Consider the following 26543-nt stretch of genomic DNA (forward strand, 5'->3'; position numbering starts at 1 on the left):
ACTTTCTTTTTGAAAGGAGCCGCCTTTTCCAAGTTGCATAAGAAAGCACTTTGGCCACTTTATTCTAATTTTGATCAACTCCTTGGATTGATTAAGACCACATACATAGCCTCACAACTTTATACTTTTGGTCGTATTGATCTCATCTCTCTCTCTCTCTCTCTGTATATATATTTATGACAATATTCTGATTCTTCAAATTTATTTCAATAACCCCATGCACTAGCATTTTATAAACCAAGCCTACCATGTACGGAAGCAAAACCAAAATAATCAAAAGGGAAAGCTTAGTGAGTGGCTCACGTGGATTGAGGTCTTTTTTTTCTTTCTCTGCAGTTCACCTTTGGCCCAAAAAGATCTGAGATCATAACCTCCAATGGAGCTCTTGTATAATGCACTGCACGGAAAGAGGAAGACACATTAAATCTTTATGCAATCTATTAGTATATAACCACAACTTGACAGACAAATTAAGTAATCATACACGTGAAAAGAAGAGACGTAGACTGCTAGAAAATCTGTATCAATATACCACAATGGGAGGAGAGAGTACAACAACAAAGCATCAAGTAAGGAGATGTCTAACCGTGCCAAAAATGTAAAGATTCAAATATCTGCTTAGGTAATGTAGTAGGAACACTGAGCTTGAATAGAGGACAAGAAACAATAACATCTCAACGACCTTCGCTCTGTAGAAATGCGGGTACATTCCATTTCATGCCCCGCCAAAGAGATCCAATACACAGAACCCAAATAAGACCGCCAAGTCCGCAACCATCACATCATCATTTTGAGCTTTACACAGTGCTTAGGTACATAATATCTCTCTTTGAAGCCGCTTAGTTACATAATCTTGTTATGCCATTCTCCTCCAAGATAATATATTTACAAGAAAGAATGATGTATTTTCGAATCTTCTTCCCCCACTACATCAATCTACAAAACCTTCAACGTCTACTAAACCACTCACTTCTTCCTAGTGATATCATTGGTCTTTGTTGCACATAATCTGACCATATAGTTAGGTCTCCCTTATTTACATCACCTGTTCCGTTACAATTGATTTCCTTTAGAAGCACCACCACTTTGAATTTATCCTAAATGATCTTGCCTTCATCATTTGGGCATTCTTATTCCAACCATGGTCTAATATACTAATATTTCTTGGTTTTCTGGGATCATGCTTCACAAAAATTCCAATAGATTATATGCCTACCACCCCTTGATTTGTATCACATGTAAAATACGAAGATGGTCTATTCCCATCTTGAGAGCCTAATGATTCCTGATAATGTCACGTTTTCCAAATTTTATACATACTGTGAAGTGTATCTCTGCACACCATTGGTCAACTAAGAAACTATGTTAAATTGCCTTTACTAGTTTACTATCAGTCTGAGACAACATGATTACATGAGGAACTTGTGGACATAGATTATGGTTAAAATAAAGTAATGTGAGGTAGCAGCTGCAAATAGATTGACAACAAATGTTCATAAATTTCCTTCTCCAAAATTTTCTTCTTTTCTATTTTCTACTCCTTTTTCCCTCCATGTCAAATTAGCTAAGAAGCTAATAATTATCACTAGAAATCAAATGACAATGTTTACTGCTACTTGGTTCTGAGTCCAAAACCACTAGACTGATCCCCATTATTCATAGGCATCTGATCCACTGCTGAAGCACATGATGGGGAGAAGACCCTAAAATTCATAAATCTCAAAAGGTAACATGTACTACTCCCCTTACCTCACTCCCTGTCAACCAAGAACCAATCAAACTCTCCACTTTCTCCAACATTCATGGCTCTCAGGAACTAGGAGCCTTCAAGATAACAGAATCATTGATGTGGAACTCTGTCAGTGACCAAGTTCTATCATGCTGGTGCCATTGAAGGGGATGATGACTTCAGAGTTGTCACCCATGGTCTCCAGACATGGTGCTTGCCATACAACACCAATAGAAAAGGAGATTTTGACGTAAAATGGTGTCTGGTGATGAACACCACTCATAAATGACTTGTGTTTCATCTCCTACTGCTACTTTAATGGCATCCAAGATGGTTGTGCCTACGAGACAAGACAAAGGATTTCAAATGTCATGATGGCAAGCATTCAGTAAAAGTTTCTAATAATGAGCTTCCTATTAGCCTTAACACTGCTTTAAAAAATTCCATATTCCAATTTCTGGATGCTTCACTAACATCCAGAGACCACATACCTGATCAGCATTGTGTTATATGTCTAAAGGTACCAATCAGAATCAAGTAACAGAAATAATTAAGCCTTGCTGCAATTTATAATGAAAGGACTGAATGATATTATTGGGTCTCAAAGTTTATCTAGACCAGTTTCAAACAGATTCCTACAATCTTGTGACCATTAACTAAGCCATTTTTTTTACAGAGACAGTTCAGATAGAGGATATCATTGAACCAAGGAAAACATATTATTCCATCATAATTAGCATGGTCAATTTTTGTTATTACCTGATACTTCAACTAATAACTGTGATTTGTATTTTCTTCATTTAAAGGAATTAACAGAAGTTCCATAAAGCTTGTAGTACATACCAGTTCTAATTCTGCCACTACTCTCCCATGCCATGTGTCTATCCCCCACGCTATAATCCAAGATGATCAGCATGTTTTCCTATGACGAGTCCTTTGGGCATTTCTATCTAGGGGAATAAGTGGTGTTGTAGGATCTTTTCCACTGTTAGAAGAACCAATTAACTTGTGTACTGCTTCCAGTGCCAGTTCTCTATGCATCATTATACAAAAATGAAAACCAAAATTAGATAGTCATTCACAAGAAAAACAGTTTACACTATAAAAAATCACAATCAAGAGAGCAAATTAAAAAGTATTCAAATGAATCAAGAGAGCAAATTAAAAAGTATTCAAATGCAAGTTTTGGTCATTTGGACAAAGTTGGAATGAACTAAGAAAGTCTTATCCCTCAATTATGTAGAAGCTTCTTGTCACAATAATGATACAGATAAAGACGTTGGCTTTTTACCATGAAAGGTCAACTGATGCCGTATTTCCTGGGAAAGATACTAAAACACAGACATATTATAACAACTTCAAAATCACCTTAAAGTAAGCTCGGTCTAAGCTGTGGAAAATGATCTTTGTCATAAATGTCTGAAGATTCTAAAACACAAACTGTTGTAAGTAGTCTCATTACATCTCATTTCAATGTTTTACAGAAGCATGAAGGACACAGTGTGGAAGGAGAAAGTACATGGACAAAATCAATATTTTTCTTTTTTTGTGCATGTGCCATCCTGTCAGGGGGAGAGAGGAAACAAACCCAAAATGGAAACATTTTTACAGAGTTTATTACAAGACTATTACTATCATAATCAAACCCCAACTATTTGGGGTTGGCAACATAAGTTCTGATTCTCTTTACGGCCATATCTGCGATACTAGAATGATTTTGCAAACCCCCTTTCCCACACCAGAAAAAAAGGCACACACACATCATGATCATCCATGCATATACACACATATATGCATGTATGTACAAGTAAATATCTCTCATCCCCTAGTCCTCATAGAGTCTTAAAATTACATTTTATAAATAATACATAAGAGTCATAAAAATGGTATATAAATGATTGTTGAAGACAGGAGACATGATAAGCCAGTAGTAGAATGTCAACATTTCTTTGAAAAATAGGTCAAAGGTCAGGAGCCTAAATTCAGAAACCAGACGGTCCTTTGCACACAGACCAATCATAGCAATTTGAAGATCAATATGGATTTTCTGCATAAACATTACAACTTGCAGGCTTACTAGAAAGCAGCAGAAATGTGGGGAGGACTAAGGGGAAGGACTATGTGGAGAGGACTAAGGGCTGCAGTATGTTGGACACTTTGGGAAAAAAGAAACTCTAGGATATTCTCAGAAGCTGAGAGAGGAGCAGAAGATCTGAGGGCTATCATACATATTAGTGCTGTACAGTGGCTGAAATTTTTGGAGCTATTCACAGATTACACTGTGGATGACATGTTGAGGAAGTGGGGTGAAATTGCAAATTGCACATAGACCAAGTCAGTAATGAGTGTGTCTTGGACCCCTCCACCTGATGGATTCTTGAAATTAAACTTTGATGGGTGTAGTAGGGGAAATCCGGGACAATCGGGGATTGGGGGTGTTTATAGGGATGAGAATGGGGTCATTTCTGCCATGTTCTCAGGCCCAATTGGAGTGGGTGACTCCCTTAGAGCTGAGATCTCTGCAGTTATGGAAGGAGTCTAGAAAGCTAAGGAGTTGAACATCAGGAAACTCATAATTGAAGGGGATTCAGAGGTGGTGATAGGGTGGCTGATTAAAGATAACAATGGCTTATGGAAGTACATCAATGAGAGGAGGAAATTCAAGTGGCTGGTGCGGGAGATGGAAGTTAAGATATGTTGGGTTAAAAGATCGGCTAATTCCCTAGCTGACGGTTTAGCTAAACAAGGGGCAGAAAGGGATTCACTGTTTTGGGTTAAGCTGTAACTTTAGTGTTTTTTTCTGTTTTTTCCTTTTTTTCCCTTTTCTTGAGGTTCTTTGTTGCTCTTGGAAGATAAGCGTGTTTGTCTTCCTCTTGTAAATCTTCTATTGATGATTTAATGAAAGTGTTATTGATAAAAAAAAAAAAAAAAGAAAGCAGCAGAAATGGTATAGACAGAAAACATGCATGGATCACAGTATATGGTATTACAAGTCCATATACAACATGCTTCCATGGGCACAACTCTAGAAAAATCCATGTTGATGAGGCACTCGGTGCCCCAAGTCAGTTTTTCTTTTTTTCTTTGGAAATGGTACAGACAAAACATGCATGGATCACAGGATATGGTATTACAAGTTCAAATACACCATACTTCCATGGGAAGACCGGAAGAACTCTCCAGAAAAATCCATGTTGAGGAGGCACTGGGTGCCCCAAGCTAGCTTTTTTCTTCTTCTTTTTTCTCTTCTATATTATATGAATTTTCTTTATGATAAATTAGGAAAAGAATCTCAGTTATAGCTTCTTTTTCTCCTACCAGCAATGTAAGGGCAACCCTTCAAGTGCCCTCCAGGAGGCTATCTCTGCAAGTTGACTACAGATGGAAATTGTTTTCGTAACAATTTCAGTGTTCTCATTGAAATTGTCCTAGCATCTTCCCCATCTAGTCTTTGTAGACCCATCTCAACCAATGAAGCCTGATGCTAAATGAAAACAACTTCCAACATAATAAAGGAATACAAACATCAAGGCAAAAACATAAAAGAGAGAACTTTCACGTTGTTGAAAGAGAGAACAAAATACACCATCAAATGTTGTGGATGCTTTTACAGCCGCTAACAGCAGTAGTGATGGACAGCAGCAGTAATGGGCGATTAACTCAGTGTTCTCATCTTATCTAATTCAGTGTTCTCATCTTATCTAATTCAGTGTTCTCATCTTAGTGTTCTCATCTTATCTAATTCAGTGTACTCATCTTATCTAGCTAGATACAGTTCTATCTTATCTAGTAGGGAGTCTTATCTAAATTCAGTAGTATAGATCAGTAGGGAGTCCTCCTAAAAGTGGGATTCTTATATTCTTGTAATCTCCTATTTAAAGGAGCTAATGATGTTCAATAGAGGCATCGAAATTCTCAGTCAAGACAGAGTAGAGGAGAGTTGGTGATCTCTTGAACAAATCACCATTAAGGCGCCAAGATAGGTTCCTCAAGAAAAGGGAGGAACAAGGGAAAATGGGAGGTTTTCCCCGTGGACCGACCCGTGACGAGATCCTATTCGCGGGCCTGTAACAATTTGGTATCAGAGCAAGGCGTCATGGGTGACCTTGAGCAGTTGACGACTAGGGTTCATGAACTGGAGCACAAGCTCATGGAAAACAGCACGGAGGTGCGCGAGATCAAGGAAGACGTCCGAGAATTAAGGTGCATGATGGAGCTCTATTTTTCTAGCAAAGAGAGGAATCCAGAAGGGGCTGCAACCATAGACGGCCGCCGTCCAGACATGGCAGAATCGTCCAGCGAGCGGTAGGTCGTCGCCCAGGGAGCCGCGATCGTTACCAAATACAGCAGGCTGGAGTTTCCTTCCTATAACGACGCGGGAGATCCGTTGGGATGGCTGTACAGATGTGAGAATTTCTTCCACAACCAAAGAACAAAGGACAGAGACAAGGTAATCTTAGCCGCATTCCACATGATGGAGGAGGCGCAGCTCTGGTTTTATAGATTAGAGTAGGAGGAACCCGGGCTCAGTTGGACCCAATTCAAATCCTAGTGCCTTCTCAGATTTGGGCCCCCATTAACAAACAACCCATTAGGTGAACTAATCAACCTCAAACAAACGGGAACGGTGGCTAAATATCAGCGTCAATTTCAGACCCTCCTTGCAAGAGCATCATCGGTACGACCAGACCAGCAAGTCGACATGTTCACCGGGGGGTTAGTAGAAACTTTGAGGGTGGATGTGGAGATGCAAAATCCCCCCAATCTGGTTACTGCTATGAATTTGGCTCGCGCTTTTGAACGCAAGCTGCAACTCAACCGCGGAAGTATCAGTATGGGGAGGCCTCAAACAGCATGGGCACCCCCGAAACCACTCGGCATGGCCCCATCTTCTGCAGCCAGCCGGGAACAGAAACCACAACCGAGCCACGATTCCAGATCGGCATCCAGTTTGGGAAGCAGTGTGGTGGCACCCCCTATTAAGCACTTGTCTAGGGCTAAGATGGCGGAACGTAGGGCGAGGGGACAGTGTTTTAATTGTGATGAACTTTACTCAGTAGGGCACAAGTGCAAGAGACTTTTCTGCCTCTTGGTGGAACAAGAGGAAGATGAGGATGAACCCTCTTCATTGGAACCCGATCCAGGAGGGCAAAATCATTCCACCTATCCTGGATTCCTTTGACTGTGTTTCAAGACACTCATCCTGAATTTGAGCTTGAGGACAAGCTCTTAGTCCAGGAGGGGAGTAATGTTGTGGATGCTTTTACAGCCCTAACAGCAGCAGTGATGGATAGCAGCAATAATGGGCGATTAACTCAGTGTTCTCATCTTATCTAATTCAGTGTTCTCATCTTAGTGTTCTCATTTTATCTAATTCAGTGTACTCATCTTATCTAGCTAGATATAGTTCTATCTTATCTAGTAGGGAGTCTTATCTGTTCAGTGTTCTTATCTAAATTCAGTAGTATAGATCAGTAGGGAGTCCTCCTAAGTGGGATTCTTATCTTCTTGTAATCTCCTATTTAAAGGAGCTAATGATATTCAATAGAGGCATCGAAATTCTCAATCAAGACAGAGTAGAGGAGAGTTGGTGATCTCTTGAACAAATCACCATTAAGGCACCAAGATAGGTTCCTCAAGAAAAGGGAGGAAGAAGGGAAAACAGGAGGTTTTCCCCGTGGACCAACCCATGACAAGATCCTATTCGCGGGCCTGTAACATCAAACCTCCTATATAAATGTATACTTAGTTCATCCATAACTAGTTCAAAAAGATATGGACTAAGCAATGCTCATTGATGCAAATCCACCATGACAAGAAACTCACTTACCCCTCCCTTAAGGCATTTTTCACACTGGTTACAGATCCCTCGTAGATGTATCCAGTGAATCTACTTTATTTCCATAAACCCATCAAATGACCCATCTAGGGACCCTATCATCTATGTTATCTGGGTATGGAAAGGATAGGGATGGACAAAGTACCACATATGGAATTTACACTAAAAATTAAAGCATTTGGCATGATATTTGACATTCTTGTATAGGTATTTGGGTATCATACCTTGTATAGCCAGAGAGACTCCTGAATCTGGCAGAGAGAGTATTCAACTTCTTTCTCCACTAAATCTTGCTACAAGATTCTGATTGGAGAGTTTCAAGCTATTCTCTGGAGCTGGATTTGGAGAGTTCAGGTCCCATCCAAGGTTATCTTTTCTGTTTGGGCCGCTGGATGGAATAGGATTCACACCGTGGATTTGTTACTGTGGAAGGGGATGAACATCAATCATGTGCATTGCCTTTGTGGGGAATCACGAGTCTGTTGATCACTTGATAATTCATTGCCCTTCTACCCTTTTAGTTTGGAGTCATTTCCTTAAGCTCTTTTGTAGGCAATGGGTTTGTCCTTGATCAGTGGCGGATTTACTATCTTCTTGGGGAGTGGGGGGCTTCTCTATCGAAAAAAGAATCTTTTGGAATCATAGTTTTCAAGGCGTCTAGGAGATTCTGGGCAACACTGGGGTGCCTAGTCGCCTAGGCAGGCGCCTAGGCGATTAAAAATTTTATAATATGAAAAACTGACTTTTGGCTAATTTCCTAGTTTTATATATCATTCAGCATGTATGTTAATTGAAAAATAGAAATTCTCTTTATTAAGAACATTAAATTTCCTCTAAAAATGTGGCAAATCATCACATCTAAAAGATAAAAATATTTTACATACATTAATTTCATTATTTTCAAAAATAAAACTACTATAATAAGTATTTAATAGAGCAAATTCATATTAATTAGCAGCTAAAGAATGCTATTAACTTTATATGATAAATATTCAAGATTGAAAGTAAAATAGAAAAAAAAACAAAGATGGAGTTTCTGTTTTATTTCCCCTTTCTTTTCTTTTCTTTCTTTCTTTCTTTCTTTCTTTCTTTTTCTCTTCTCAAAACCCTTTGATCTTTTAAATTTCAATAGTAAAACATTAAAACAAAATATAATTGATATATATATATATATATATAGCATATAATAAAATGCATTAACACATACATTAATAAGATACAACAATATAAATGATATTATAAAAGGCGCCCGGCTTGTCAATTTTGTCGCCTAGGCGGGCGCCTAGTCACCTAGAAGGGCACCTAGTTGCTAAAAGTCAAGGCGTTTGGGCGAGGCACCCAACCAAGGGCGCCTAGTCGCCTAGGCGATACCTTGACAACTATGTTTGGAATCTTTTTCCACTTATAGTATGTTGGGGGGTTTGGAAAGAGAGGAATAACAAGGTATTTGAAGGGAAGGTTTCCTCTCTGGAGGTTCTGGTTTCCAAGATTTTAAGGGCAACCTAGTGCATGAGGCTTCCACCAATGTGGGGTCCAGTTTCCAAGAATGAATGGTCTTCAATTTGGTGGGCTTCAGTCCACCAATTTTTTGGAAGTAAAGTTGACTCTTTTAAGGAAGATTGGCTTTCTACCATTTTTTATGTTTTTTGAGGATATATTGTATATGCTATAGTGCTTCATGTATAGCATATTGTACATCCCACTTTCTAAGGGTGTCCTGCCCTCGTCATAGTAATACAATACAATACTTTTTGCCGCTTTTGAAAAAATCATATCCGGACTTATGCTTTTCTAAATTAATAAATACCATGTGGAGATCTCTTACAAACTTCTTTATGAATCTCTTAGGTTAAAAGGTAGCCTCAATTGTTGATCTTCCTATTGTAATGTCAATTTGGTTTTATGGTACACTAGCTTAATTTCTGAGTGATTGCTTGGTCACCCTCTCCGAAAGTTTCATAGCATGGATCATAATCTTAATCCCATGATAATTAGTGCAATTTTGTATATCCCCTTTTGTTTTTATAAATAGGGACCATTTTACTTTTTCTCCACTCATAATGCATTTTGCATTTTCTCAACAATGGGTCTTTAGTTCACCCAAATACAAATGACCAATCTGGAAGACCAAGATCCCCTGAGGACTAACAAGGGGAGCAGGAGAAGACTACAGTATCACAATTATGGACAAGATACTTTTTCCCTTCTTCTTCCCTTGTTAGGGGTGTTGGAGAGATTTTCCTTCAAAGTCTGCTTGCACCTCTCATCTCAAACACATGACATAACAACATGATCTACTCTCTTTCAGAAAACCTGCCCATTACACCCTAGTGACATGCCCACATTGACAATGCCTATATTGACACAGAACTATAACAATCAAGGGGCAACTGTCCAGGAAACTTCCACGAACATGATTGTAGGCCTTCTCTAAGTCGGCTTTGCAAACCAAGCCTATTTGGAGATCTACAGCTCCATCAAAAGTTAAGTTCTTTGCTTGAGTAGTAACTTGGGAGAAGTGCCTAACCAAAGAATTGCTTTTGAGACTTCAGTTCATTTGTTTCTATAGTGCTGCTTCAGTTCAGTTGTTTGGAACTACTTCTTCAGGAGGTTGGTGCTTTTCAAGCACTGTGGAAGCTCTTTTGGAAAAATGGCAGATTTCAGGAATGGTCTAAGAAAGGGAAACTATGCTGGTCAACCATCTCTTTGGCAATTCTGTGGGTTATTTGGTTCAAGAGAAATAGCAGAATCTTTCAGCAGAAATCATCTTCAGAAGCAAGAGTAATAAATTTGGTAGTTGAGGAACTTAGAAATTGGCTATCTATACACAATGTATTTAATGAAGATACCCTTTTTGCTTCTTTTTTGAGGGTAGACTTTTTTGAGATCCTAAAAGTTTGCTTGTACAGCATCTCATTGTACAGAGGACCATACACTTTTTTTTTTTTTAATTCTATATACTTTACCTTTCTTCAAAAGAAAAAGAAAGAATATCTAGTAAAGGACGGGCCGATAGGCTCTAGACTCCAAATCACATGATTGAACTTAAAATGAAAGCGAACAACATAACTGATATGAAAAAGAAACATATCTGATCGATCTTAATAAGGATATGGCTTCCTCAACATCATCCCCCTTAGGTTCCAGTAAACTATAACATCCAATAAAAACATTAGGATGCATAAAATGAAACCGGCCACTAGGTTAAAGAGGAACTGGAACTTGATTCTATGACCAATACAAGGTGATAAGAAGTATTCATGGACTGGCAACAAATGGATGGGATGCTGGAATCAACCCTAGGGCATCACGCTTTTCCCCGTGGAAAGACATTGCTGGTATATTGCCCGTCTTCTCTCCTTTCATCAGGTATGATGCTTGCTTGGGTAATAAGGTTCTTTTTTGGGAGGATTTGTGGCTTGGGGAATCTCCCCTTATAAGGATAGACTCCCAAACTTATATTCCCTTTCTTTGAAAATTTTTCAAGTCATTTCTTCTTTTCGTGTTTCTGGGGATTCTTGGGATCTAGGTCCTAAGGAGAGGTTTGAGGGACTCAAAAGTCGGTTTGGCAAGTGATCTTTTCTCTCTTCTAAGCTCAGTTTTTCTGGACCAGTCTTGTCCCAATAGTAGAATTTGGACTGAATCTTCTTCAGGTTGCTTTTCTTGTTCTTCCTTTTTCAATGCTTTGGTGTTCCTTTCTAACCTGGTTATCTCCTTTCTTGTTAAAGAAGTCTGGAACACTCCGGTACCTCCAAAGGTAAGGGCTTTTTGTTGGGAAGTGGTTCTCCAAAAAATTAATACTTGGAAGTGCTTCGAAGAAAAAGACCAAATTGGTGCTTGTCCTCGCACGTTTTTGAGGAATAGTGAGACGGTGAATCACCTATTATTTTCTTGCCCTTTTAATACTCTTATATGGGATTGGTTCTCTTTTCTCTTTGGCTGCAGGTAGATTCCCCCCTCAAGTGTAGTGGATTGATCTGACCCTAGGTTTTTTTGACAACCAAAACAGAAGGGAAGGGTGATGTGGAGAACAACGAGAGCAGCTACCTTGTGGGCAGTGTGGGAAGAGAGAAACAGCAGGATTTTCCAAGGGAAAGAAAATTCAGTGCCTGAACTCATAGAAGGGATCATTGTCAAGACAGTACATTGGTTGAAAACTCTTGACCTGTTCAAGGATGTCTCTATAGACGACTTGATTAGAGGCTGGAGTATTATAGCAAGCTCTTCTTCTTCATCACCTAGACACCTACCATACAAACAGTTTGGTCCCCTCCAGTGGCATAAATTAAAGCTAAACTTTGATGGCAGCTCTGTGGGGAACCCTGGACCTTCTGGAATAGGGGGTATGTTTAGAGATGAGATAGGAAAAATCTTGGCTATGTATTCTGGTCCAATAGGTCTAGGGGACTCGCTTAGAGCTGAAGTGTTGGCCCTCCTCCAGGGGCTCAGATTGGCTAAGCAATTGGACTTTCAACAGCTAGAAGTGGAAGGGGACTCAAAATTGGTAGTAGGTTGGCTGCAATCAAACAGCTTGGGAACTTGGTCCCTTGGACAACCTGTAAGGGAATTGTTGAGCATTAATAGAGAGTTGGATGCTCAAGTTGTTTGATAACCTAGCAAAGCAAGGGGTGAATCGGGAGTTTTTGTTTTGGGCAGTTTTATAATTTGAATTATGTTCAGGGGTCACCTTACACTAGTAGGTGACAGTTGTATTTCTGGTTTTTTAGTTAATGAAAGTTATTGTTTTCTATCAAAGAAAAGGAAAAAAAAAAAAGGAAAAAAAACGTTAAGAACTCTCCATGAGCTAGTAATGGACAAATGGTAGAACAATGTAGTTGAATATTTCTGTCCCATCCATTATTCATCAAATATTCAAACACTTGTTTTGAATGACAGTGGCCCAAAAAGAAGAGGCTTTGAGAAGGAACCTCAATGACCTCTTTTAATGGGTGGCTGAATTCAAACTTGATGAAAGTAGTAGCATGGACTTAAGAACCCAGTGATGTTCTTCAAATTGGACATTGGAAGTATAATTACTACATGGGCCCCAATAAACCATATTAACAAATAGAAAATTTTCTAACAATGCCAATCAGTATGAAATAATGCTGTCACCAACTTGTATATGATATTTACAGTTTTATGCCTACATTGAAGTTTCTATTTTTAGTTTTATGCAGTTTTATGCCATTTTGAGTATTTTTAGTTTTATGCCAATCAGTATATGATAAGCAGCCATTTTGAGGCATCTGGAATCATAGTTTCTTAGAAAAAAATAGTAAATAGACTAATTTTAGTTTCCATTGCAGTCCAAGTCTATATTTTCGTTTAATTTGTTAGAATTGTTTTCCAAAAGCATATAATAGAAAAGTTTCTGGTTGAAGTTAACTACTAAAACGTGAACTAGAAGATTTGATGAATTGAATAGGAAAAGAAAATAGATAAGTGCATTCACTTTGTATATTTATGTTAGGTATCTGCCTAACTCGGGGACTTTTCGAGGAAGTCTGCCTCCTGAACGAGAGAGAGAGAGAGGGAGAGACTGAATTCCCAAAATCAATACCTCCTCTTCTGGCTTCCTTTCCTTATTTATAACACTTCCGTTACAATTCTGTTATATCAGCCTCTCCACTTGTCCAGTTTGTTTATTTAGTTTGTTCTAGTGGTTGGCTGTCAGTTACATTACTTAAAGGTTGGCGTGGCCTTTTCTTGTACACTTGTCCCTCTATTCCCTTTATTTGTGTCTTAACAGTCCCTCTTCCCTTGAAAGCGACCTTTCCCTCAAGGTCAATATGTGGAAATCTATTCTGTAAGTCCAAGTAAGGTTCCCAAGTTGCATCTTCAAGTGGGAGACCTGACCATACCACCAATGCCTCTGGTTCGATGTGATTCCCTTTGTGTATCCACCTGAAATCTGTTATCTGGGTGGGCTCAGTTTGAACTTGGCCATCTTCCGAGAATGATGGGAGGGTGGTTGTTGTTATTGCTCCTGTTTTTGGCCATTTCTTTAATAGAGATATATTGAAGTTCGGCCTGCCCTAGAAGTCTGTTTTGTTTGTTAGCTGAAAAGTAAAGTAAATAGCAAGAAGGAAGAGAGGAAAGAAGAAGGAAGAAAGTGGAAGAAGAAGAGAAAAGGTCTGGTTCAAATTAGGAAAAGTCAACCCTAGTTTCGGCCAGACCTGTTATTATATTATTAATATAATTGGAAAAGACATAAGTGCCCTTATTTAAGTAAGAGGCACTCGAACTAACATAATAGTACACATCAGCATTCTTAACAGGTACAAAGACCGAAATACCCCTTCACTAACACTCCCCCTCAAGCTGGTGAGTATATATCATATAATCCCAGCTTGTTACATATGTGGTCCACTCTCCCCCGACTCAAACCTTTTGTAAACAAGTCTGCCCACTGGTTTCCTGTATTAACATATGTAGTCTCTATCACTCCATTCAGCACCTTCTCTCTCACAAAATGACAGTCAACTTCGATGTGCTTGGTTCTTTCATGAAACACCGGATTGGAAGAGATATGAACCGTTGCCTGATTGTCACAATAGGGCTTCATTGGAGTACTGATGTCATATCCTATCTCTTGTAGAAGGTTCCTTAGCCACACTAATTCACAAGCAGTATGTGCCATGGCCCTATATTCTGCTTCTGCACTGCTTCTTGCCACAACTGTTTGCTTCTTACTTTTCCACGTTACCAGGTTACCCCCCAGAAAGGTGCAATAGCCTGTGGTAGACCGTCTATCAGACATAGAACCTGCCCAATCAGCATCGGTGTATCCTTCTACTTCCAGTTTTCCACCACTTTTGTACAGCAAACCACGGCCAGGAGCTCCTTTCAAGTACCTCACAATCCTTACCACTGCATTCCAATGTGGGACCAAAGGTTTCTGCATGAACTGACTCACCACACTAACCGCAAATGAAATATCTGGCCGAGTAATGGTTAGGTAGTTTAGTTTGCCTACAAGTCGTCGGTATCTGCCAGGGTCTTCAAATACTCCACCTATATCACTGCTCAACCTCGTATTTGTTTCCATAGGTGTCTCAGTCGGTTTAGTACCCAACAAACCTGTTTCTTCCAGAAAATCAAGCACATATTTCCTCTGACACAAATTAATGCCATGCTTAGATCTTGCTACCTCTATGCCCAAAAAGTATTTCAATTTGCCAAGGTCCTTTGTCTGAAAGTGTTCCTGTAGGAATGCCTTCAATCTATCAATGCCCATTTTATCATTCCTAGTCACAACGATATCATCTACATACACCACCAGTAGTATTTTTCCTGTTGAAGAGTCATGACTGAAGACAGAGTGATCAACTTGGCACTGTTTCATACCAAACTTCTTGACCACCTCACTAAACCTACCAAACCATGCTCGAGGGGACTATTTAAGTCCATATATAGCCTTTTTAAGTCTGCATACCTTATCATCCTCCCCCTGAGCAACAAACCCTGGTGGTTGCTCCACGTAGACCTCCTCGAGCAAATCACCATGCAAAAAGGCATTTTTGATATCTAGTTGATATAGAGGCCAATCATACATAGCTGCAAGGGAGATGACAACACGAACTGGCCCTATCTTAGCAACCGGGGAGAATGTCTCTATGTAGTCAATGCCATAGGTTTGAGAGTACCCTTTTGCAACCAGTTGCGCCTTCAGGCGCTCAACACAACCATCTGGCAAGTACTTAACGGTATACACCTACTTACAACCGACAGCCTGCTTCCCAGGAGGAAGAGCGGTGAGGTCCCAAGTGTGATTATGATGGAGGGCAGAGAGCTCTTCTTCCATAGCACGACACCACTCTGGAGAGGTAAGGGCTTCCTGGACATCCTTAGGAACAACCACTGAGGATAATAAAGAGATGAACTGGCGATGGGAGGCGGAGAGGTGAGTAAGGGAAACAAAATTGGAAATAGGGTGAAGGGTGCAGGTGTGTTTACCTTTCCGTAAGGCAATAGGAAGATCAAAGTCGGAGGCTGGTGTCGGATCTGGAGCTGGATCTATTGACGGTGATGAAGCCGGAGGAGTCACAGCCAGTACACGTGGGCGATGTGTATACACGTGATGGATAGGTGGGCGGTCAACGGATGGTGGCACCGGAGGCAAGGAAGTAGGCACGACTGGAACTAGAGGAGGAGGATCAGCCACAGGAAGGGGAAGAGGAGGAGGTGATGTGGAGGAAGCAGCATCACCAGACCCCACGAAGAACGGAGTAGACTCGAAGAAAGTAACATCAGCACATACCAAGGAACAGCGAGAACTGGGATGGTAACACTTGTACCCTTTCTGAGTTCGGGAATAGCCAAGGAAGATACACTTAAGGGATCGTGCATCTAACTTGTCAGTCCCGGGATCCAAATTATGGACGAAGCAGACACACCCAAATACCTGAGGAGGAAGCGAAAATGGAGACATGTTGGGGAACAAGACACTAAAAGGAGAACAACCATCAAGAATAGACGTGGGCATCCGATTAATTAAGAAACAAGAGGTGAGCATTGCATCACTCCAAAAGGGTTTGGGAACATTCATGTGGTGCATGAGTGAACGTGCCGTTTCTACAAGATGTCGGTTCTTTCTCTCAGCAACCCCATTTTGTTGTGGGGTGTAGGTACATGAAGTTTGGTGTATAATGCCATGTTGGTCCAAGTATTCTTGAAAAGATGAAGACAAGTATTCACGGCCATTATCAGAACGGAAAATTTTGATATGGACGCCAAATTCATTGCGGATCTCAACATAAAATTTCTGGAAGATGGCAAATAATTCACTTCTTTCTTTCATTAAATAGAGCCACGTCATTCTTGAAAAGTCATCAACAAAAATAACAAAATATCTGTATCCATTATATGACATCACTTTATAAGGACCCCAAACATCTGAATGAATTAAAGAAAAAGGACTCGACACATGGTTATCAACCCTAGAACTAAAGGGAACACGATGGTGTTTCCCAAATTGACACGACTCACAATCTAGAACAGAAAGTTGACTCAATGAAGGGACCAAGGACTTCAGCACTTCCAATGAAGGATGACCAAATCTACAATGCCACTGGAGTGGAGAAATAGATGACTGAAGGGCCGTTGACGTTCTTCCACCACCATCAAGATAATACAGTCCACCGACTTCATGCCCTCCACCAATCTTCATCCCCGTCTTGAGATCCTGAAAAACACACATAGAGGGGTAAAATGTAATGGAGCAATTAAGGGACTTGGTCAGCTTACTAACAGATACAAGATTAAATGGAAGCTTAGGTACATATAAAATAGAGGATAGGGATACAGGGTCTAGGTCAACATTACCAACACCATGAATAGATGATGTGGAACCAATGGCAAGGGTAACAGATTGTGATGTTGAGCAATGAGTGAGAGATGAAAACACACCTGGAGTTCCCATCATGTGATCGGAGGCTCTAGAGTCAATAATCCAAGGGTTGGGTGTGGATGCCAAACAAGCCATACCTGAGTGCGCAAAGGTAGTTGTGTTCTGCTACGACGTGGATTGAATAAACCTTTCATACTCATCACGGGGAACACTCACCATCTCCTTGCCTGGACCATCTGAAGAGGTAGAAGGCATCTGGTCAGCTGACCAGTTCTCCTGTCTAAAGCTGGAACTGGTGTCACTAGTCATGGCATGGTTGGCCCACGTCGAGGGTAGACCATGTAAGTCATAGCAGTAGTTAATAGTATGTCCATCCAAACCACAATGAGTACACCTCTGTGGATCCGAGCCACGTCCTCTACCACGAGCTCCCCCTGAATCTCTGCCTCCAGTACGACCACCACCACGGATATGTGTAGATCCACCACTACCACTCCGGCCATACACTAGACCACTACTGCCACCACGGCCAAGCTAGGCTCCTCGAGCCCCATTTCTGCCACCTCGACCTCTCAACACTACAAAGGCTAATTTATCTAAGATATTAGAGTTTTCCATAGATCCAATGGAAGTCCTCCGAAGACGAGCAAACACCTCCTCTAAAGATGGAAGGGCAGATCCTTCTAGTATCTGGGCTCGTACTGGTTCATACTCAGACTTCAGTCCCACCAGAAACCGAGTCACATCAAGATGCTCTCTCTGTTGCTATTGAACCTTGACATCAGAAGTGAGAGGATGATAGACATTTAACTCATTACGGATATTTTTCATACTGGCATAGTACTCCTCAAGGCTCTGATTTCCCTGTTGCAGATTGAAGTATTCCTGATACAGCTGATATACCCTAGTTGTATTATCCTGACCAGAACACAATTTCTTAGCATAATCCCACACCTCTTTGGTTGTGTCAAGAAACATGAAGTTCACACTGATTCTGGGTTCCATACTATTCCACAACCATGTGATGATCTGTACATCTTCCTGTTCCCAGTCTTCGTACTCCTGAGAATTAGTGGGGGGGTTTCTCCTCTCTTATGTGCTTTACCTTCTTCTTCGCCTTCAGAAAAACCTCTACAAACTTGGCCCAAGGGACATAATTCTCTCCATTCAGTTTAATGGTCATTTGGGCATTCAGGTAGTCAGTAGATATCATCACACTAGGTTTACTATCACTGTTATCTGCCATTGCCGAATTCCCTTATCACTGAATCCTGAGCACTACACACTGCACACTGCACACAGACACTTCACCGAAATCTGCACACTGATTTCAGCAATAATAAAGGCTGAAAGCCGTACTAGTAACACCACAAACCCTACTCTACAGCTACCGGAAGTTTCACCATTAAGTAAACACTACTTCCCTTCGAATCACACACAAACCAGCATAAACCCTAGCATAAACCTTAGCATACTGCAATCTGAAAACCCATCATACGATCTGTACCACACATCTCATGTGTTCCATAACAGAAATTATGCATAAAAAAAAACACCTTACCTCATCGCCTGAAGGCCAACCACACGAAGGAATGAAACACCACTGCACCACACGCACCAACCCTACATTAATTAGGGGAGGGCTTAGAAACCACAGCAACCAATCACCAACAACACCACTGGAGGCATAGAAACCTCCAAGGGAAGAGGGCGATCACTCATTTTCAGCCCTTTTCCCAGTCTCCAACCAACGGCTGAGAAATCCAAGAGAAACCCTAGTTCGAATGCACAGAAAACAGAATTCTAGCAAGTCTGATTTGTTTAATGTTGCTCTGATACCATGTTGAAGTTCGGCCTGCCCTAGAAGTCTGTTTTGTTTGTTAGCTGAAAAGTAAAGTAAACAGCAAGAAGGAAGAGAGGAAAGAAGAAGGAAAAAAGAGGAAGAAGAAGAGAAAAGGTCTGGTTTGAATTAGGAAAAAGTCAACCCTAGTTTCGGCCAGACCTGTTATTATATTATTAATATAATTGGAAAAGACATAAGTGCCCTTATTTAAAAGTAAGAGGCACTCGAACTAACATAATAGTACACATCAGAATTCTCAACAGGTACAAAGACCGAAATACCCCTTCACTAACAAGATACATGAAATACAGGGTGCAATTTTGATGTTACTGGAAGGTCAAGCCTGTATGCCACTAACCCAATGCGTTCCACAATCCGAAATGGGCCGAAGTACCTTGGGCTCAGTTTGTTCCACCTGTGGCCTGCTACTGAAACTTGCTTGTATGGTTGTAGTTTAAGAAAGACTTGCTCCCCAATCTGGTGTTGGACAGGCCTATGCTTTCTGTTGCAAGAGTCTGCCATCCATTGTTGGGCTCGACGGAGGTGGGATTTGAGATCTTGTAACACCCTATCCTGCTGGAGGAGTTGGTCTTCCACTACTGCTACTGCTGTAGACCCTTTCTCATATGGGAGTAGGGGAGGTGGGTCTCGTCCATATAGAGCCCGGAAGGGAGTCATTCCTGCTGCACTGTGATACATGGTATTGTACCACCATTCCGCCCAATGAAGCCAATTGAGCCACTGACATGGCCTATCCCCTGCATAGCACCTTAGATAGGTTTCCAAACTCCGGTTGACCACCTCAGTTTGCCCATCTGTTTGAGGATGGTAGCTGGTAGATTTGAAGAGTTTCACTCCCTGTAGTCGAAAAAGTTCTGCCCAGAAACAACTCATAAAAATTGGGTCGCGATCCATGCAGTTGTGCCACCTCCTTAATAAAAATATCAGCCACCATTGAAGGGGTGGGAAAGAGGGAGAAAATGGCAGTATTTGGTGAATCTATCAACAACTACGAGAATGACGGACTTGCCATAGGAAAGGGGAAGCCCCGTTATGAAGTCCATGGATATATCCACCCACACTTGTGTAGGAATTGGGAGTATTGTAGCAGACCTGTTGGAGACCAGGTATCAGCCTTATTTTTCTGGAAAATGACGCATTCGGCTATGAATATTTGGACCGAATTCTGCATGCCTTTCCAGTGGAATTGAGTGGCTAGTCTCTTGTAAGTGTGCAAAATCCTTGAGTGTCCTCCTGCTGGTGATGAGTGGAACACTTCAAGAAGCTGCTGAATATGGGCTGAATCCTGTGGTATCACCATTCAATGTTTATACAACAGCAAGTTATTCTCCACTGTGTACCCTGGGTGGCTAGTAGGGTACTCTTGGACCTGTGAACGCAACTTGTTTAGTTGTGGGTGTCTTTTAGCTTCTTCCCTTAACTGACTCATGATGGAACACGTTGGGCCCGTGAGAAGTAATGGAAATAGTTGTGGTTGGCGTGACAGCGCATCTGCCACCTTGTTAGTGTGCCCTGCCTTGTATTTAATGACATAATCTTAGCCGAGTAATTTGGTTATCCATCGCTGCTGTTCCGGGGATAATACGGACTGCTCCAACAGAAATTTCAGGCTATGGTGGTCAGTTCGTATGATGAATCTCCTCCCTAGAAGGTAGGGTCGCTACCTCTGAACTGTGAGAACAATTGCTATCAGTTCTCGTTCGTATACTGACTTGGCCCATTTTTGTGCTGTCAATGCTTTGCTGAAAAATGCTAGTGGCCTTTCTTCTTGCATGAGAACCGCACCTACTCCTTGGCTTGACGCATCACATTCAATGATGAAGTCCTTTGAGAAGTCTGGAAGTGCGAGCGTCGATGGGGACGAAACAGTTGTTTTAAGCGTCTCGAAGGCCCGTTGGGCCTCCCTAGTCCTGCAGAAACCATTCTTCTTAAGTAAACTTGTCAAGGGGGCAGCAATCAGTCCATACCCTCTGATGAATCGCCGGTAGTACCCTGTTAGACCCAAGAAGCCCCATAACTCCTTAACATTTTGAGGTCGGGGCCAATTTATCATGCTTGAGATCTTTTTCACGTCTACTGCTACAATGCCGTTTTCGACTACGTGCCCTAAGTAGTGCACTTGAGTCTGTCCAAATGCGCACTTTGACTCCTTTGCAAAGAGTTTATGAGTCTTTAGTAGTTTCAAGGTGATTTGTAGATGTACTAGGTGTTCGTCCCATGTAGCGCTATATACAAGTATATCATCAAAAAAAAAAAACGAGTATAAATTTGCGCAAATGGGGTCGAAATATGCCATTCATAAGTTCTTGGAACGTAGCTGGCACATTGGTCAACCCAAATGGCATGACCAAAAACTCATAATGCCCCTCGTGTGTACGAAAGGCGGTCTTGTGGATGTCACCCTCATGGACTTGAATTTGATGATATCCCGATCTCAGGTCTAGTTTAGAGAATATTGTGGCCTGGCCGAGTTCATCTAGTAGTTCATCGATTACCGGTATGGGGAATCGATCCTTCACAGTAATGTTGTTCAGGGCCCTATAGTCTATACAAAACCGCCATGTCCCATCCTTCTTTTTCACAAGTAATACCGGCGAGGAGAACGGGCTTTGGTTGGGTTGTAAAACTTTTCTATCAAGCATATCTTGCACTTGTCTCTCAATCTCTAGTTTCTGAAAATAGGGGTAACGATAGGGCCTTACATTTGTGGGTGCCGTTCCGGGCAGAAATGGAATGCAATGATCATGGGCACGTCTCGGTGGTAGTTCCTTAGGCTCTTGGAAGATCACTGAAAACTTCTGAAGTAACTGTTGTAGTTGTATGTGGGCTTCTTCGGATCTGCTGGAGTTACTTCCTTGGGCTAGAATTGGGCCGTTCCCGTGGGAGTCTATCTACATTAAAATGATGTGGGCTAGGTCTGCTACCTGTTTTCTTAGGGTGGCGAGACTAATGGGTCCTGGATCCTTGGACATCTGTCCTTGAATATGCACCTGTGAGTTGCCAACTTGAAAGTCCATTGTGAGACGAGCCCAATCACATATCACCGGCCCTAGTTGCCTTAACCATTGGACTCCGAGAACTACATTTGCTCCACTGATTTCTAGGGGATGTAGATCTACCCCGAACTCCTGTCCTTGTATCGTCAGTTTTAATCTTGTGCATGTACTGTCGCACACCAGATTGCTCCCATTAGCTACGTGCACCCGGAATGTTGTACATGGTTGGACCGGAATCCCTAGTTGTTTGACCAATGTTTGAGTAATGAAATTGAGAGTGCTGCCACTATCTATGAGAACCGACACATGGCGCCCTTGAACCAGTTCAGTTACTCTCATAGTTTGAGAGGAGGCAAGACCGATCAAGGCTTGCGGGGATACTTCCAAATATTCCTTTGTCCATTGCTCCCATTCTTGGTTGTCCACTGGCTCGTCAATGTCTGTTGATTGCTCGACGTTTTCGGTTTTAGGCTGAAGGAAGAATACTTGCGGGATCTTACAGCAATGGCCCGGTCCAAATTTGTCTCCACATGCATAACAAAGACCCTTTTCTCGTCGGGCTTGCATCTCAGCCCAGGTTAACCTCTTGGCTGAGCTAGGGCCTGAACCGGAGTTGGCTTCCTTGCTTGTGATTCCTACTCCTGGTCTAGACTCCGGTTTACCCAAGATACCCAGTTCTGGATTCGGTATACCTGGTCTAACTGCAGCACCCAAGGGTCGATTAATCCTTCTTGCCCGATTCAATTTGTCTTCATGGAGTCAAGCTAAGGTTGTTGCGTCAAGAACGGTGGTGGGTTGCATGGCTTTAACCTCCAGCCACAATTCTTCCTTGAGTCCACCAACAAAACTCTCGACCAGTGCGTTTTCTAGCCACCCTTGCACTCGCACAGCTAACCTTTCAAACGCCATCTGATAATCTTGGACGAAGCCGGTCTATCATAGCTTTGTGAGGCTTTCATCATAGTTTTCAAAAGCCGAGACTCCAAATCTCATGGTTAAGGAATCGGTGAAGTCCCCCCATGTGGCTCTCGGGTGCCGCCGCCAGTACCACTGGTACTAGACAATCGCCTCTCCTTCCAGGTGTGCGGAAGCTAGTGGAACACGATCTGGTCCCGGCGTATCGTGGTAATCGAAGTACCTTTCGGTTCGCAGAAGCAGGACGTGGGATCCCCCCTGCAAAGACGGGAAACTCGATTCTTGTCGTTCTTGATCCGCTTCGATGACTGGTGTCACTTCGTTCTTCCTGCCCTTCCCGATTCGGCACTAGTGGTGTCTGTTCCAGTTGCCCAAGCAAGGACGCGAAGCTCTCTTTTATTTCTTCGACGTTAGCCGATAATCTTTGCATTTCTCCTTCCATGTTGCCGACCATGTTCTCCATCGCGGACAACCTTGTGCTCGGCATCTTGGCTCTAATACCAACTTGTTAGGTATTTGCCTAACTGAGGGACTTTTCGAGGAAGTCTGCCTCCTGAACGAGAGAGAGAGAGAGAGAGAAAGAGAGAGAGAGAGAGAGAGAGAGAGAGAGAGAGAGAGAGAGAGAGAGAGACTGAATTTCCAAAATCAATACCTCCTCTTCTGGCTTCCTTTCCTTATTTATAACATTTCCGTTACAATTATGTTATATCAGCCTCTCCACTTGTCCAGTTTGTTTATTTAGTTTGATCTAGTGGTTGACTGTCAGTTACATTACTTAAAGGCTGACGTAGCCTTTTCTTGTACACTTGTCCCTCTATTCCCTTTATTTGTGTCTTAACAATTTAATACCATGCTGATACTGAGTGTACATTATCATAATGATGATGCATGTTTAATCAAGATAAACATAATTTATGATATCTTCTAAAACTATTTTCTTTTATGTATTATATGCTTAAATCTTTAGCTTTAATCAGCTTCATTTTACAAGTTCAAAACATATTTTAATCATAACAGATGTCCTTATCTTTTCTCTACATCCTTCTTGTACGTATTTATATTTTTAAAACAAATTGCAAAACACATTACAACTTCTTTTAACCACAATATCTCCTGCCATAACAATGTCATTTTTCTTGACCATACATCCATTGCAAATTAGAATTTGTTGCCAGGAATAAGAGTGTAAATAAAAGCATTTACACCAGAACATTGAAAAGTAGGATTACAGAGGAAAATGATAGGGTGTAACAGAAGCAGGTTGAAGCCATGGGAAAGAGTTATGAATTAGCTCAAGACAACTGAGTTTTTCCAGTCCTTATAACACCCATACCCGCTCCATGTTTTACCATGTAGGTCTACCTAATTCCAAATGTTACCTGGCCAGGGTTTGGCTTTGGAAAAAAAATGAAGATTCAATGTTAGCAATCAAATTGCTAAATATGGAATATCCCTATGTGTATCACCTGTTGTAGGCTACAATATCTAGTTATATCTGGTACTTTTCATATTTCAACAATTAAAGTTCTTAGAAGACATCAAATTAGAACCTTCTGAACAAGTTCTGTTGTAACTTACTTCATAATATAAAAATTGCATTTGCAAATGAGGATAGCCATCATGAATTTTAATGGTATCAAGAATAGAGCATCATATTGTGTTTGTTTGAAGAATTATGGACAACAGCAAGGAGACGGGAGGATGCCTCAAAAAAATTCTTCTTTTCTTCTCTTCCGGGTGAACAGAATTATCAAAAGTCAATAGAGAAAATGGATAATCTATTCAACAGGGTAGATGCAGTAGAAAGGAAACCAGTAAAGGAAAAACAACAAATGATGAAAAGGGAAAAAAAAAGCGATTGGAGATATAGTTTGACTAAGCTTACAGCTACACATGGAACAGAAGCATACGGTAGGGGTGTTTACAGTCCAATTCGGTTCGGTTTAGAGAAGATATCAGACCAAACCAATAAATTACAGTTTGAGAAATTCCTAGACCAAACCATTCTATTACGGTTTGGTCTGGTTTCTAGTATGATTTGGGCCATTCTATTGGGCTTAACTCTTTTAGCCAGTCCAAATAATATGCATACCTACATAAATAACAAATATAATTCATATATTAAATTAAAATGTTAACAAGTGTCACCTATTACTATCATATAAATATAAACTAGATTGGCACTTTCTCAACGTAAACAGCTCTTTGAGAATCAAATTACAAGTTAAAAATTGAAACAGAATATATTATTAATGATTCGGCTTAATACCGTTTGCGGTTTGGTCTAGTTTCTAAAATTTAGAAAACCAGATCAAAGCAAAAAAATTGTGGTTTGAGAAATTCTCAAACCAAATCAAGCCGTTTTTAAGGCCAAATGAGACCAAACCACTAATTTCGGTTTGGTTAGATACAGTTTGGCGGTCTAGACCATATAATGAACATCAGCATATGGTATGAAGATAGCTCTTTCCAGACTACAGACAAGTTGCAGCTTCAATTCTTCGAACCAAATCTGCATCCCTACAGTTCATCCAGATAATGGTTGCATCGATTATTAAAGAAAACAGAGACTAGATTCAGATCGCTTTCCATAACTACCAGAATTGGTTTTAATTACTTATTTAGTGGAGGCAAAGTTTCTAAAATTCATTGCTTAATGACCATATGTCATAATTCAAATAATTAATTAAAGAAAAAAACTAACCTGGTGACGCCAAAGCCAATGTTGTGAGGAGTAAATATTTCGTTGATTAGATAGGGGACCGAAATCTCACGACGTGAACGAGGGGATGTTGCATTCTGATGCATCGACTATATCAGCCCAACTGGTAGCCGAAGCGCCACTCAATGGTGCAATGCCACCAGCACTGAAATTGCAGAAGTTTCTGAAACGTTCGAAGACAAAGCAGAGAGAGAGAGAAAGAGTAGCGATACAAACGTCTCTAATGGCTTTGCTTTACTAATATCAGCTTTTCCAAAGATTTCCCAAATTCCTGGTTCGTAGATTCATTTTTCCCTCACTCTACGGCGACGGTATCTTAAGTACGGGCATCCAACCGCACATTCAGAACATCTCCCGTTCCCAAATTGCATGCAAACGCAAATATGTATGTTTACAGTGTAATCCATTTATTACATTATTCATGTTTGTTTGAAATCAGTGCAAAGCATGGTTAAACCGTTAAATCCCTTAAAATTTTTGGTCAAATATACCAGAGAATATATATTCAAAAAATGGGTACAGTAATATCCACTGTTTTTAAAATCGGACCGAACCGGATGGTCAAACCAGAAAAACTGGAAACTGACTTCATTTTCCTCCAAAATCATTTTTTCCCCAAAACCGTTGATTTTGGTCAGCAAACTACTGAATCGGCCGGTTAACCGTTTGAACCGTTCAAATGATTTTGACCATTTTCCAAATTTTTAAATTTTTTTTATTTTTTGTCAGAACGAGCCAGTTGTTTGGGTCAAACAATTGGACTGTTTGAACCAATAACCAGACCCCTAACCGATTCGATCACCGGTTCATTTTTAAAAACCATGGTAATACCCTCTCATGATATAAAAATATCAAAAAATACATTTTTAACATCTTAATCATTACATTTTTATATATCAAATAAATATTCACAAATCCGAAATAAGGTATTTAAATACCCCAGTTTAACATTTCTATAGCAAGCAAACGAATCTCATGTTACTGCTCTTCCAATCATGTATACCACCTTGGGAGATAGAATTAACTGAATGCAATAACTCCATTTACCAATAACAACACCATTCATAACATATATGGGGCCTATAGCCATCCAATTCATTGTAGTGTTTATTCCTTTATTTGAAAT

General features: G+C 40.8%; 1 long non-coding RNA gene across 1 annotated transcript; it reads right to left on the minus strand.

The window, feature by feature from the left end:
- Positions 1-33: 33 nt before the first annotated feature.
- Positions 34-25796, minus strand: LOC148870763 (uncharacterized). The gene is made up of 3 exons (XR_016107401.1): positions 25400-25796; positions 2573-2762; positions 34-397 (listed from the first exon to the last, which is right to left on the minus strand). It is a non-coding gene; the product is annotated as an uncharacterized LOC148870763 (long non-coding RNA).
- Positions 25797-26543: the final 747 nt, after the last annotated feature.

The sequence above is a fragment of the Nelumbo lutea genome, chromosome 2 (assembly GCF_056320005.1).
Source record: "Nelumbo lutea isolate HS-2025 chromosome 2, American lotus-T2T, whole genome shotgun sequence".
In the NCBI taxonomy this organism is placed as follows: Eukaryota; Viridiplantae; Streptophyta; class Magnoliopsida; order Proteales; family Nelumbonaceae; genus Nelumbo; species Nelumbo lutea.